We start from the raw sequence: 11,690 nt of genomic DNA, 5'->3' as shown, positions 1-11,690 counted from the left end.
ATGGCACCTATGCTATGCCAGGCACAGTGCTAAGCGCCCAGGAGATAGAAAGCAGGCACCGTCCCTGCCTTCAAAGAGCTCAGAGTCTGAAGGGGGAGATAACATTTAAACAGCTACGGATCAACACGAGGTGGGCGGGATAAACGGGAGAGAGATTCAAACAAGCTCGGGCTGGAAACTCCTGGAAACAGGAGCTCACGGACGATCCGTTTTAGGGCTTAGCCGCGTTCGAAATGAGCAAGCTCGGACCCCAGGGGCGGGGCCCCGACCGCCTCTAGGAATTGGCTAAGCCCCGCCCCTCAATCATCGTAATGAGCGTCCAGCTGGGACGTCTCCCCTTTCCCCGCCCCACGGCTCCCAGCTAGGCCACTCAGGAATGCTGCCCCGCCTCCGCCACCCTCCCATTGGCCCAGCCCAGGCCCCTGAGCGGCCTTTCCATTTTCCCGCTTTATTCCTTGCCCCCTTCTCCGCCGGGCCAGGCCCTCAACGTCCGCCCCCAGCTCTTTCGGTCTACAGTCTCGTTCGGAGCTCAGTGCCCCGCCCTAGTTCTCCTCTCCCCTCCGCCTACTTAGCGGGCTCGCCCTTTTGGGGGAGGGCCGGCGAGGACTGCGGGGCGAGTCCGCTCCGTAGGAAGTGGGAGGAGCCCCGGAGGAAGGTGGGCGGAGCGCCTCTCCCTAGAGCCCAGGGGCAGAGGGCGGGGCTAGGGACTTGGGCGCCTCGTTGCCATGGTAGCAGGGAGGGAGGGAAGACGAGGAGGAGGAGGAGGAGGAGGAGGAGGAAGAGGAGGGAGGGGATGTGGCAACGCCGCCGCCACCGCCGCCGCAGCTGCTCGAGCGCCGCTGTCTCTTTCCCGGCGGCGGCCGAAGGGAGCAGCTGCGGGTCTCCGCCGTACTGTGCGTCCCCCTCCCTCCCGCTCCCTCCCATCCACCCCCACCCTCCGGAGGCACACGCCTGACGGTGAGTCCCGAGCGCCGCCACCGCCGTCGCGGCGCCCTCCTTCCTCTCCCCCTCCCGCGCGGCAGCTGCTCGGCGCTCGCTCGCGGTTCGCGCCTTCTCTTCCCCCGCCCCCTCCTCGCAAGTTCGGCCCGGGTCGGAGGGAGAGGGGCCCCAGGGGGCTGCCCGGACTCGGCTCGGGACGGACGCGAGCTGGCATGGAGGAGGTCCGTGTGGTCTGAGAGGGCGGCGTCTGGGAGCAGAGCCTGCCCCGACGGGGGGCGGAGGTGGAGGGCTCCAGGGGCTGGGGCAGGAGCGGGTGGGGGGGTCTTGGGTAGGAGAAGTTTTTTGAGGAGAGGTTTTGAGTCCCGCTGTCCCCACCGCCCGGGAGGGGTCCGTAGTGGCGGGGAGTCCCCCCCGCGTGCACCCCGCTGTGAGGCGTGCGGTGCCGGGAGGGGCTGGCGGGGCAGGAAGGAAGTAACCGCGTAGGACGATCGCTTCGTACTCGGAGCTAAAAATAATTGGAGAAGTGGGGAACTGCAGTTTGGGGTGGGGGGAGGGGGTGCTGTCGGACGCCCCCCCGTGTCGGCAGCTGCCCGAGCGGTTAGTGGCGCCGGCCCGCTCCGGCCCGGCCCGGCGGGCGTTCGTGCTGGGCACCGCGGACCCTGCGCGTGTGCGGCGACGCGGTGGCCTCTGCCCCCCGGACCCTTCCCCTGGACAAGCGGGGGGCGGAAGGAAGGTCTCTCTTCGTAGGGGTCATCAGGCACATGCTGAGCCCTTCCGCCTTACGCGGCCAGCCCAGCCCGGACTGGGAGGAACTGGGCGGGGGGAGGGGGAGGAAGAAAGAGACCCGACCCGAGCGTCGGGTGCTGCCCGGCGGGGGACTGTAGTGACCCCCGCAGCCAGCCCCGGGGCTCGTGGGGGGTGGGGAGCCCCCGCTCGGGCCCTTCCTGGTTGGCGCGGCCACCCCCCGCGAGGAGGAGCGGACGGGCCGACGTCCCTCCTCCTGTCGTCTGCAAAAAGCAACTTTTGACTGTGCGAAGGTGACTCAGCCGCTCTCTTCCCCCGCCCTGTGTCTCCGAGCAGAAGCCTATCGGGAAGGTCCTCCGCCGGATCTCCGCGCGGTGCCGCACGCGCGGCCGGCCCGGCTTCGGAGGGCTCCTGGCAGCGCGCTGTCCGGATCGGGTGGCGCTTCACCTCTCCGCACGCCCTCTGCCTTGGTGTTGACTCACGCTTAAGGTCCGAGGCGGGAGAGGTGGAGTTGTTAGAGCGGCGGCGTTCCCCGGCTCGGGATGGAAGCTGCCTTGTGTCCTGATTGTGGGGGTCCGCCGCTGGACACGGAAACTGGCTTTGATAGAAAAGAAGTGGACTTGCTGTTGTGTGCTGTCGGAAGTGCTTTACTTCCCCTCTCTAGCTTGTATTTTCTGTTTTTAAAATGGAACGATTACCAGAAAGGATCTGGATAAGTTGTCTGCAGCTAGCAGAGTGCCTTCATTTTGGAGTTCAGTAACGGCTTGTCGAGTGAGTTTATGTTAGGGAGACGCTCTTTGATTTTGGAAGTGAACTCTTTGGGTCTTTGGAACTACCGTGAAGACGAAATGGATTTTCAGTGAATGAAATTGTAGTTTTGAATAGAGTGCGTGGCAGCTGCAGCAATGTATGTGCAGATAAATTAAACATGAAAGCATAACCTGGATTTGATATTTATGTGCTGAATTTCGTAACTTTGTATTGCGTATACTAAAAATATTACCTGGAGAACAGACTACCTAGCTACATAAAGTTTTATCCTATGAAGTTTTTCTAAGTTATCTTTTGTTTTTAGCTGATCAGGTTTTTATTTTAAAAACTAACCTATGAAAAGCCTTAAAAGGGGCACAATGTTCAAATAGAAAACTTTCTATGATCTGTCTTCTGAATGATGGCTAGGTAACAATGGAATGCAATAATTGGATGAATGACAGTCAATTGATAAAAACATGTAAGAGGCTAATGGGGAAGCTAGGATAGAGCAGGAAGACCAGTTCTTTTTTTTTTAACTTAATAAATATTTATTAATTGATTGCACAATTAATACTTAATTCTGCCTCAGTTGCCTTTTTGATGGAACAGAGAAAGCACTTTTATTTATTTATTGTTTTTATTTATTTTCGTTGTTCTACAGTCACTACCGTGTAACTTAGATTTTTTTCCCCTCTCTCCCCAAGATGGCATACAATTTTATATAGGTTCTACACATACATTCCTATTAAATACATTTTCACTATAGTCATGCTGTATAGGAGAATTGAAATGAATGGGAGAAATCATGTAACAAACAGAAACGTAATACACACACAAAATAATCTGCTATATTCTGCGATTGAATTCCATAGTTCTTTCTCTGGATGTGGAAGGCATTTTGCCTTAAAAGATCATTGGGAATTTTTTTTTAAGTCTTTGCCTTGCAATGAAGTTCCAAGTCTACCAGAAAAAAACTCACGCACTGTGGTTGTTGCTGTGCACAGAGTTCTGGTTCTGCTCCTTTAGATCAGCATCAGATCATATAAGTCTTTCCAGGCCTCTCTGAAGTAGGAAGACCAGTTCTAATGAGACCTCAGACACTAGCTGTATGAACTGGGTCAAGTCACTTAACCCTGTTTGCCTCAGTTTCCTCATCAGTAAAATGAGCTGGAGAAGGAAATGGTAAACCACTCTAGTATCTTTGTAAAGAAAACCCCAAATGGAATCAGGAATAATCAGACACAATTGAAATGACTGAACAACAACAGGAGGCTAACACCAAGATAACTGTGCAGGGAAAGGCATGTGAAAATAAATCTAAAAGGAATGCGAAATAATGATGTTAGAACTGAATTGATCATCCTGTTATCTCTCCTCAATTAAATAAGTACCATACAGGCAATATAATGTGCCTAATAACTTACACGATCAGAATATCATAGGGACATCAGTCAATAATATCCATAATTAATTTATCTGAAAAGGAAAAAGTCAGCCACAGCAAAACTGGGAAATGTACCAAAAAGTACAGAAGTCATGGAAAGAAATAAAATGTTTTTTGTTAACATATACATTTTAAAACAAATTGTAAATAATAGAATTTATGGTTTCGTGTGTAATCTTTAAGAAACTTATATTTGGAATATTTTTCTTTGGTTACTAAATTTAGAGTTCTTAGTGTCGAACCTAGAAAGGTTTAGCTCCGAAGATTTAATCTTGGTCTGATTGACTCATTCTACATTTGTTAAAGTCCATTGTTGCAAAGTGAGACAAAGATAAGTAAAATCCGCTCCCATCCTTCCCCCAGCCCCCATGTTATAATCTGGTAGCTCTGTTAAGAAACTTATCTATTACTTTGTCATCTTCATTTCTGTGTTGCTCTTAATAAATTAAATATCTGCCTTATTGTGGTCATATAAAAATTCATCAGTAAGTGAATAGGTACTATAAGGAAAACAGAATAAGTTTTAAAAGTTGTTTTTGCACTCACATTGGAGAGGCAAGACTAATGTTTCTGACATATTAACAAGAACTGCCAATTTGATATTCTTAAGAGGGGTTTCAAGCTTCTTATCCTAGAACTGAAATAAATTTGGTACTGATAAATTTTACTTTTTGTATATGAATATGTCCTCTGACCTTTCCCTTCCCAACGACCTAAGTGGGGGACAGAATAAATGAACAAATGAGTGAATAAATAAAAAGGGAAAAGGGGAAAAACAATTTAGCAGAAGTAACCTGCATTAGCTTAGTTTGATGGTATATCCACAGTTCTCCAAAGAAGGGAGATAATTTTCTTGTCTCATTTCTGGGGTCAAGCTTGATTATTATAATTTTATTATTATTGTTGTTGTTGTTGTTGTTAGTCTGGCACTTAAGGCTCTCCATGCTACGGCTCGTTTTTACCTCTCCATCCAAACTAATTTCACATTACTCCCATTCATGTATTCTGTGTCACAGCCCAACTAGGTTACTAGTGGTTCTCTGGACTCTACATGTCATTCTCTATATTGCATCCTCCCCTCTTCCATTTTGAATCACTAACTTCTTTCCAGGCCCCGGTACCCTCACTCATTTCCTGAGTTCTTAGGATCATAGATCTCAAGCCTGAAAGAACCTTAAGAACCATCTTTTCTCACTTTACAAATGAGAAGTTTAGTGATCTGCTCAAGGGCACACAGGTAGATTTTAATCAAAATCCGCTGGCTGTTGAGAGCCAGGGTTCTCCACTTAGTCAGAGAGCTGATAATGCTTTATCCCTCCTGAATTACTCAGTATTTATCTGTGAATGTTTTGTATCCCTCTAGAAGGATGCAAGCTTCTTGAAGGCAAGGAATGTTTTGTTTTTGTAATTTCAGCGTTCTACCACAGTGCCTTGTACTTAGTAGTTTAATAAATGTTTATTTGTTCAGTGTGTTGAAAGTGAATGAAAGAACAGTGATTAATAAAAAACAATATGTGATGCTATAATTTAAATGTTAAATTGTGTTGCAAATTAAATACTATAGGTAACCTTTTGAGGACTTGAGTAATGAGGGTAAAGCTTCATGGAGAAAATCGAACTTAGCCTAGCAATTGCTCTATCTCCTGAACTTTTTCCTTTTCTGGTCCATTCTTCATACCACCGAAATTGTTGGTATCTTTCCATTACTTACAAAAGTTCAAACTACTCTTGACTAATGTTTAAGGCTATCAGTAATGTTCATTTCTAACCTCATTCCTCCCTAGTCACCTACATGAAACGTTCAAGCCCATTCTTTTTATTTTTCTACATGACAGCCAGAATTCTGATACTCACTTTTTCTAAAATATACCTTGTACTTTCTGCTTTCCAGGTGGTTTACATCAGTTCTGCTTTATTGTAGTACTCTCCCATTTCTTCATTTATGAAATCCTATCCTTAAGGCCCAGCTCATCCGTTTTCAAGGTCCAAGTTTTCCTTCATTATACAAACTGAAATTTTGTGTACCACTGATTTAGCCCTTAACTGATAATTTCTATTGCTATGTAAATCTATGAGAGGCTGCCAGTTTCATAGAGCATTAGACCAGGAATTGTCCTAGTTTCACTTTGTATTATCTGTGTTACTCTGGGCAAGTCACTGAAACTCTAAGCCTCAGTTTCCTCTTCTGTAAAATAGGTAATTTTACTATTTACCTAATAGGGTAGTTAGGAAAGTGTTTTGTAAAACACACTGCTCTAACTGATCTAACATCCCCCAGATATCAATATTAATGCACCTGTTTTTACTGTTTCCCATTTTTCTACAGAAGAAGGGGGAAGATTGGTTTATTTCATTGACTCTTCACCATATTGGTTAGCCATTTGGCTATTAGTAGTCTTTAAAAATCTACTGTCTATGTTAATATATACATTTGTTGTTCAGAACAAGTAACATGAAGATATAAATGTTATCTTTTATAGTGTCTACCCAATGAAATTATAAAGTACTTATTAGCTTCCTTGTCTTGTATTTTCTATTTCTCAGAAGTATACAGCAGGCCTTACATAAATAATTTGTTGGTTAAAAGATTTGTAATAGCAGTGTAAGAGGTAAGCGTTAGAGCACCGAATTTGGAATCAGAAGTTTTGGGTTCTAATGTTAGTCCTTTGTCATTTTCTAGTAGCCATGTAATCCTGCTTCAGTTTCTTCCTCTGTAAAATGTGGGATAATAATTAGACTGCTCACTTGATAGAGTTGTTTGTTGTGAAGATTAAATGAGATAACAAGCTGCTCTTTAAAGTGAAGGTATTATAAATAAGAACAGTTTATTGTTCCAGATGGGGCTAATGAGCAAGTGTGGAGGGAGCAGAAGCTTTTTTGGTTGTAGTGGATGATAAGACTGGATACAATAGAGTTCACATTGTAGAAGACCTTGAAAACCTGGTGGAGTTTAGATTTGAATTAATAGAAAACAGCCTTTTGAAGGTTTTTGAACTGGAGTGACATGGTGAAAACTTTTTAAGAAGTTGGTTTTCAGAGGAAGAATTTAAAGCTATCTATAGTCATATGAAAAAATGCTCTAAATCACTATTTATCAGAGAGATGCAAATCAAAACAACTCTGAGATACCACATCACACCTATCAGATTGGCTAACATGACAAAACAGGAAGATGATAAATGTTGGAGAAGATGTGGGAGAGTTGGAACACTAATTTATTGTTGGTGGAGCTGTGAGCTGATCCAACCATTCTGGAGAGCAGTTTGGAACTATGTCCAAAGGGCTACAAAAATGTGCATACCCTTTGAGCCAGCAACATCATTTCTAGGACTATATCCCAGAGAGATCATAGAAATGGGAAAGGGCCCCACATGTGCAAAAATATTTATAGCAGCTGTCTTTGTGGTGACCAAGAACTGTAAGTCAAGGGGATGCCCATCAGTTGGGAAATGGCTCAATAAATTTCGGTATATGAATGTAATGGAATACTATTGTGCTATAAGAAATGATGAACAGGAAGACTTCAGAGAGGCCTGGAAAGACTTATATGATCTGATGCTGAGTGAAAGGAGCAGAACCAGGGGAACTTTGTATACAGCAACAACCATAGTGTACAAGGAATTTTTCAGGTAGCCTTAGTACTTCGTTGCAATGCAAGGACTTAAAAAATTCCCAATGGACTCTTGAGACAAAATGCATTCCACATCCAGAGACAGAAGTATGGAATTTGATTGAAGAATGAAGCAGACCATTTTCTTTTGTGTTATGTTTTGTTTCGTTTTATAGTTTCTCCCATTCATTTTAATTCTATGCAGCATGACTAAGGTGAAAATGTATTTAATAGAAATATATGTGTAGAACCTATATAAGATTGTACACTGTCTCAGGGAGGGAGTGGGGAGGGAGGGGATAATGAGGAGGAGGGAAGGGGAAAAAAATCTAAGCTATATGGAAGTCATTGTAGAATACTGAAAACAAATAAAATAATTTAATAAAAAAAAGAAAGATTAGTTGGTCAGTAGAGTGTGGGTCTTGGAAATGTGCTATGAAGCCAGTTTAGCGTGAGAATGGAGGGGGAAAAAAAATGTGATTTGGAAGAGATCACACAGATTGTCTAACCTAATCCATACCAGAACAATAATTCCCTTTACAAATAACATTTCATGTAGCTTTTGCTTGGAGAACTCTGAAGGACAGCCACTGCTTTCCCCAGCAAGCTCTTTGACTTTGGGACAGAGCTAATCCTTGAAAAGTTTTTCCTTAGATAAATCCCAAATCTGCCTCTTTGCAACTTCCAGCTGTTTGCTCCTGGATCAGTCTAATAGAACTGAATAGAACAAGTAACCATTCCTGATGAGAGCTCTTCAAAGACCTGTCTTTATATTGACTCATCTAAGTCTTCTCCAGGCTACCTGTCCCTAATTATTTCAACTAATGTCAGTATTGTGTGTTTTATAGGACACCTCATCATACTAGTTGTTTTTCTCTAGGAGCTCTTAAGCTTGTCAGTGTCTTTACTAAAAAGTGGGACTCGGATGTGGTTTGACCAAGGCAAACTATGGTAGAACTAGAACTCTTGCACACTCTGCGTTTTTGGCTGTCAAGGCACATTGTTGTTGACTTAATTGAGCTTTCATCTGCTAACGTTCTTAGATCTTTTTACACATATTGTTTTCTAGGCAAGCCTCCTACTTCTTATATTTGTGTAGCTGATATTTTGAGGGGTTACATTTCAACTTGATTCAGCCTAATGTTTTTTTCCTGAAAATTTTTATATTTTTGCAATTACCTGTAAAAACAATTATTAGTATTCATTTTTAAAATTTTGAGTTCCAAATTGTCTCGTTTCTTCCCTCCCTACACCCCTCCTTGAGAAGGCAAGCACTTTGATAGAGATTAGATATGTGCAGTCATTTAAAACATTAGCCACATTGCAAAAGGAAACAGACCCCCCCAAAAAAACCCAAGAAAAATAAAGTTAAAAAAATGTATTCTTCAGTCTACATTCAGACTCCATCAATTCTTTGTTTGGAGGTAGATAGCATTTTTCATCTTAAGTCTTTTGGAACTATCTTTGATCCTTGTGTTTTAGCCTAATATTCTAGCCTATCATCTTTTTTGTACTAACTACTATGCAGTGTGCTAACTCCTCCTAATGTTTGTGTCATTTGCAAATTTGAGGCACATCATATCTATCCCTTCATTCAAATTGCCATCTCCGTATGGTTACCAAAACCATCTTAATTCCTAAAACCAGTGAGTTCCTGGACCTCATCTCTCTTGACTTTTCTGCAGTTTTGGACATTGTTTCTGTGATTCTGCTCTCTTGGTTTTTCCTACTCAGTCTTTTGCTCCTGGATCATTTTAGTTTCCTGATGCCTTTGTCCTGGACCTTTTTAGTCTGTACTCTCCCTTGGTGATCCCATGGTTTTAATTATTACTTCTATTCAAGTGAATTTCCATATGTATATATCTAACCCTTATCATCCATTTCCTAAGCTTTTGGCCTACATCATTGCTTGTATGACATCTCCCATAGCCATCTTAAACCCATTATGTCCAAAGTAGAACTCATCTTTCCCACTAAACCTAGCACTCTTACAAATCCTATTTCTATGCAGGGCATCGCTGTCCTTCTAGTAACCCAGGTGTACATCCTTAGTACCACCTGCTCTTACCTCTCTTCCTTCCTTGGTGTTCCACCATCCTCAATATCTAATCAGTTACTAGGTCTTGATGAATCCTGCTTCCACATATCTTCCCAAGATAACTTTGTCCTTGGGCATTTTACCAAAAGAATATATAATTTTTAAGACACACACCTTGTTTTGTTGGCAATATTGGTAATATAAAATTACTTTTTTCAACCAACCAACAGACATTTAACACATGTCAAGAACTGTGCTAAGAAGTGCAGGGAATACTAAGAAGAAGCAAAAATAGTCCCTCTGTCTTTAAGGACCTTAAAGTCCTGGGGGGGGGGGGGGGGGGTGTGTGCTGGGAATGACAACATATTCATAAAACGTATGTACAAGATACTTACAAAGTAGGTAAAAGGTAACTGTAGAGGGAAGGCGCTTTAGATTCTCCCAAAGTGAATATTCTATTCCTGTGTTCCCTAAATGCATGGAGTGGATAATTATTATTGTTCCTTAGGAAGTTTGCATGTAGGACTTAAGAGAGCTAAGCTGGTTATTGGGGGAAAAAAAAGTAGGACTTAACTCTTTTTTGTCTTGATGGTATTTTCACAACATTTAAGTTAAAAGATCACTTATGCAATTCTGAAATCTTTTCCTCTTCACCTGACTTTATGATGGTGCATGCTTGCTTACACAGTGAAAAAAAATTTAGGTTGAGGAACTAGAAAATCCAAAGTTATTTGGAACAAAGATATTTGGAAGAGTGATGATATACTTTGTTTTCAGGTATTTTTGTTTAATAATAGAGTATTGTTAGCCTTCTTAATTATGACAGTGATGGCTAATACTAGAACAATGCCATAGAAAGTCTATAGAAAAATTATTGTTCAATAAGTAACAATACTCGGTGAATGACATTTTAATTAACTGATTGACTTGTAATCCAGAAAATTGCTTTAAATTTTAATCATTATTAAAACTCTTTCCAAAATGTTTTTGTGCTTATCATTTCTCATCTCATTTCTTATAATTTTTGCTTAAATTGAGTAAACTGAGGTGCATGGATATAATTCCTGTTTACATATAACCAGTTGAAAATAATATAATGTGATCTGACTTTTCCTCAGGGTCATTATTCTGAAAAGTCTGTTCTTCTCTATGTTGCTATACATTGAGAAGAATGCACTGAATTTGTATCGTGCAGGATATATTTTCAAAGTAGATTTTTTTGAACAAATCCCTGATTAAGTTGTTTTCTTGTTATTTGATAATTAATTTGAGAAAGCAAAACAAAAAGTCTAGTTGAGAGTTCTAGTTTAAAGTTTAATACACTTAGTTTAATGACAGTTATTTATCCTTGTCAATTTGATAGTGCTCCTCTTATAGTATGAGGCATTACAAAAATAATTTAATTATTCAAAGGATCTCATAATATCCTTTTTAAAAAGCTAGATGGCAATTTCTTTCATCATTTTACTTGTGAGAAACTGAGGTACACTGAGTATACAATAAATGAGATAAAGATATCAGTGAATTGTTTGGTTGCTGATGCATATCCTTGAGAATCAGGGATTGCCACTGAAAAAATCCTTAATTTTTGTATTCCTCTATTAGTTATGAAGCTCCAGAAAGGCCCTCTCAAAGACTTTTTAAATTTTCCTTCCTTCATTACATTTTTTAAAGAAATCTCAATTCTAAGACAATTTAAATTTTTTTTAAAAGTTCTTTAATTTTCCAAAATTAAAATTTTGGAGGATGTTCTTGTCACATTTTTTATACTCACTAAAATTTTGGGAAGTATTAACCTTTTTACAGATTTGTTGAATTCTTTGAAAATCATATTCAAGCCTGGCTAATTCTTTTAAAATCATACTTTATAGCTTTAATTTGTCTGTCACAGGTTATATATACCCAAAAGCATTGAAATCTGTTCAGTGGCCTTGATTATTTCTCTCTAGTGAGAGAGCACTTAAGAATCAATTATTGCCTTTAGGGAGCATGTGGAGGGGTCATGGGATTATTTTTCTGTTGTAGATGCCCTTAAGTGTTTGTGGTTTGAGGATATTACCCCACATTTCCCTATTTTTAAAAAACAAGACTGAATTTTAAATATACATAGACTATCTAGAAGTTCTGTGAAGCAAGAATTTAGTGAATACTCTGTGATAACT

At 41.6% G+C, this 11,690-nt stretch overlaps 1 protein-coding gene across 2 annotated transcripts in view; it reads left to right on the top strand.

Moving 5' to 3' along the window:
• Positions 1-733: 733 nt before the first annotated feature.
• The window catches only part of FOXN2 (forkhead box N2), a 64,428-nt gene continuing 53,471 nt past the window's right edge, over positions 734-11,690 (top strand). The window contains exon 1 of one of the 2 annotated variants that reach the window (XM_072635648.1): positions 734-957. The gene's annotated coding sequence lies outside the window, so the exon portion shown is untranslated. Of the gene's footprint in view, positions 958-982; positions 1,161-11,690 lie in introns of those variants that run through there. The other variant, XM_072635649.1, reaches the window with a different exon arrangement.

The sequence above is a fragment of the Notamacropus eugenii genome, chromosome 1 (assembly GCF_028372415.1).
Source record: "Notamacropus eugenii isolate mMacEug1 chromosome 1, mMacEug1.pri_v2, whole genome shotgun sequence".
NCBI lineage: Eukaryota > Metazoa > Chordata > Mammalia > Diprotodontia > Macropodidae > Notamacropus > Notamacropus eugenii.
This window is presented reverse-complemented; position numbering and strand designations above follow the sequence as displayed.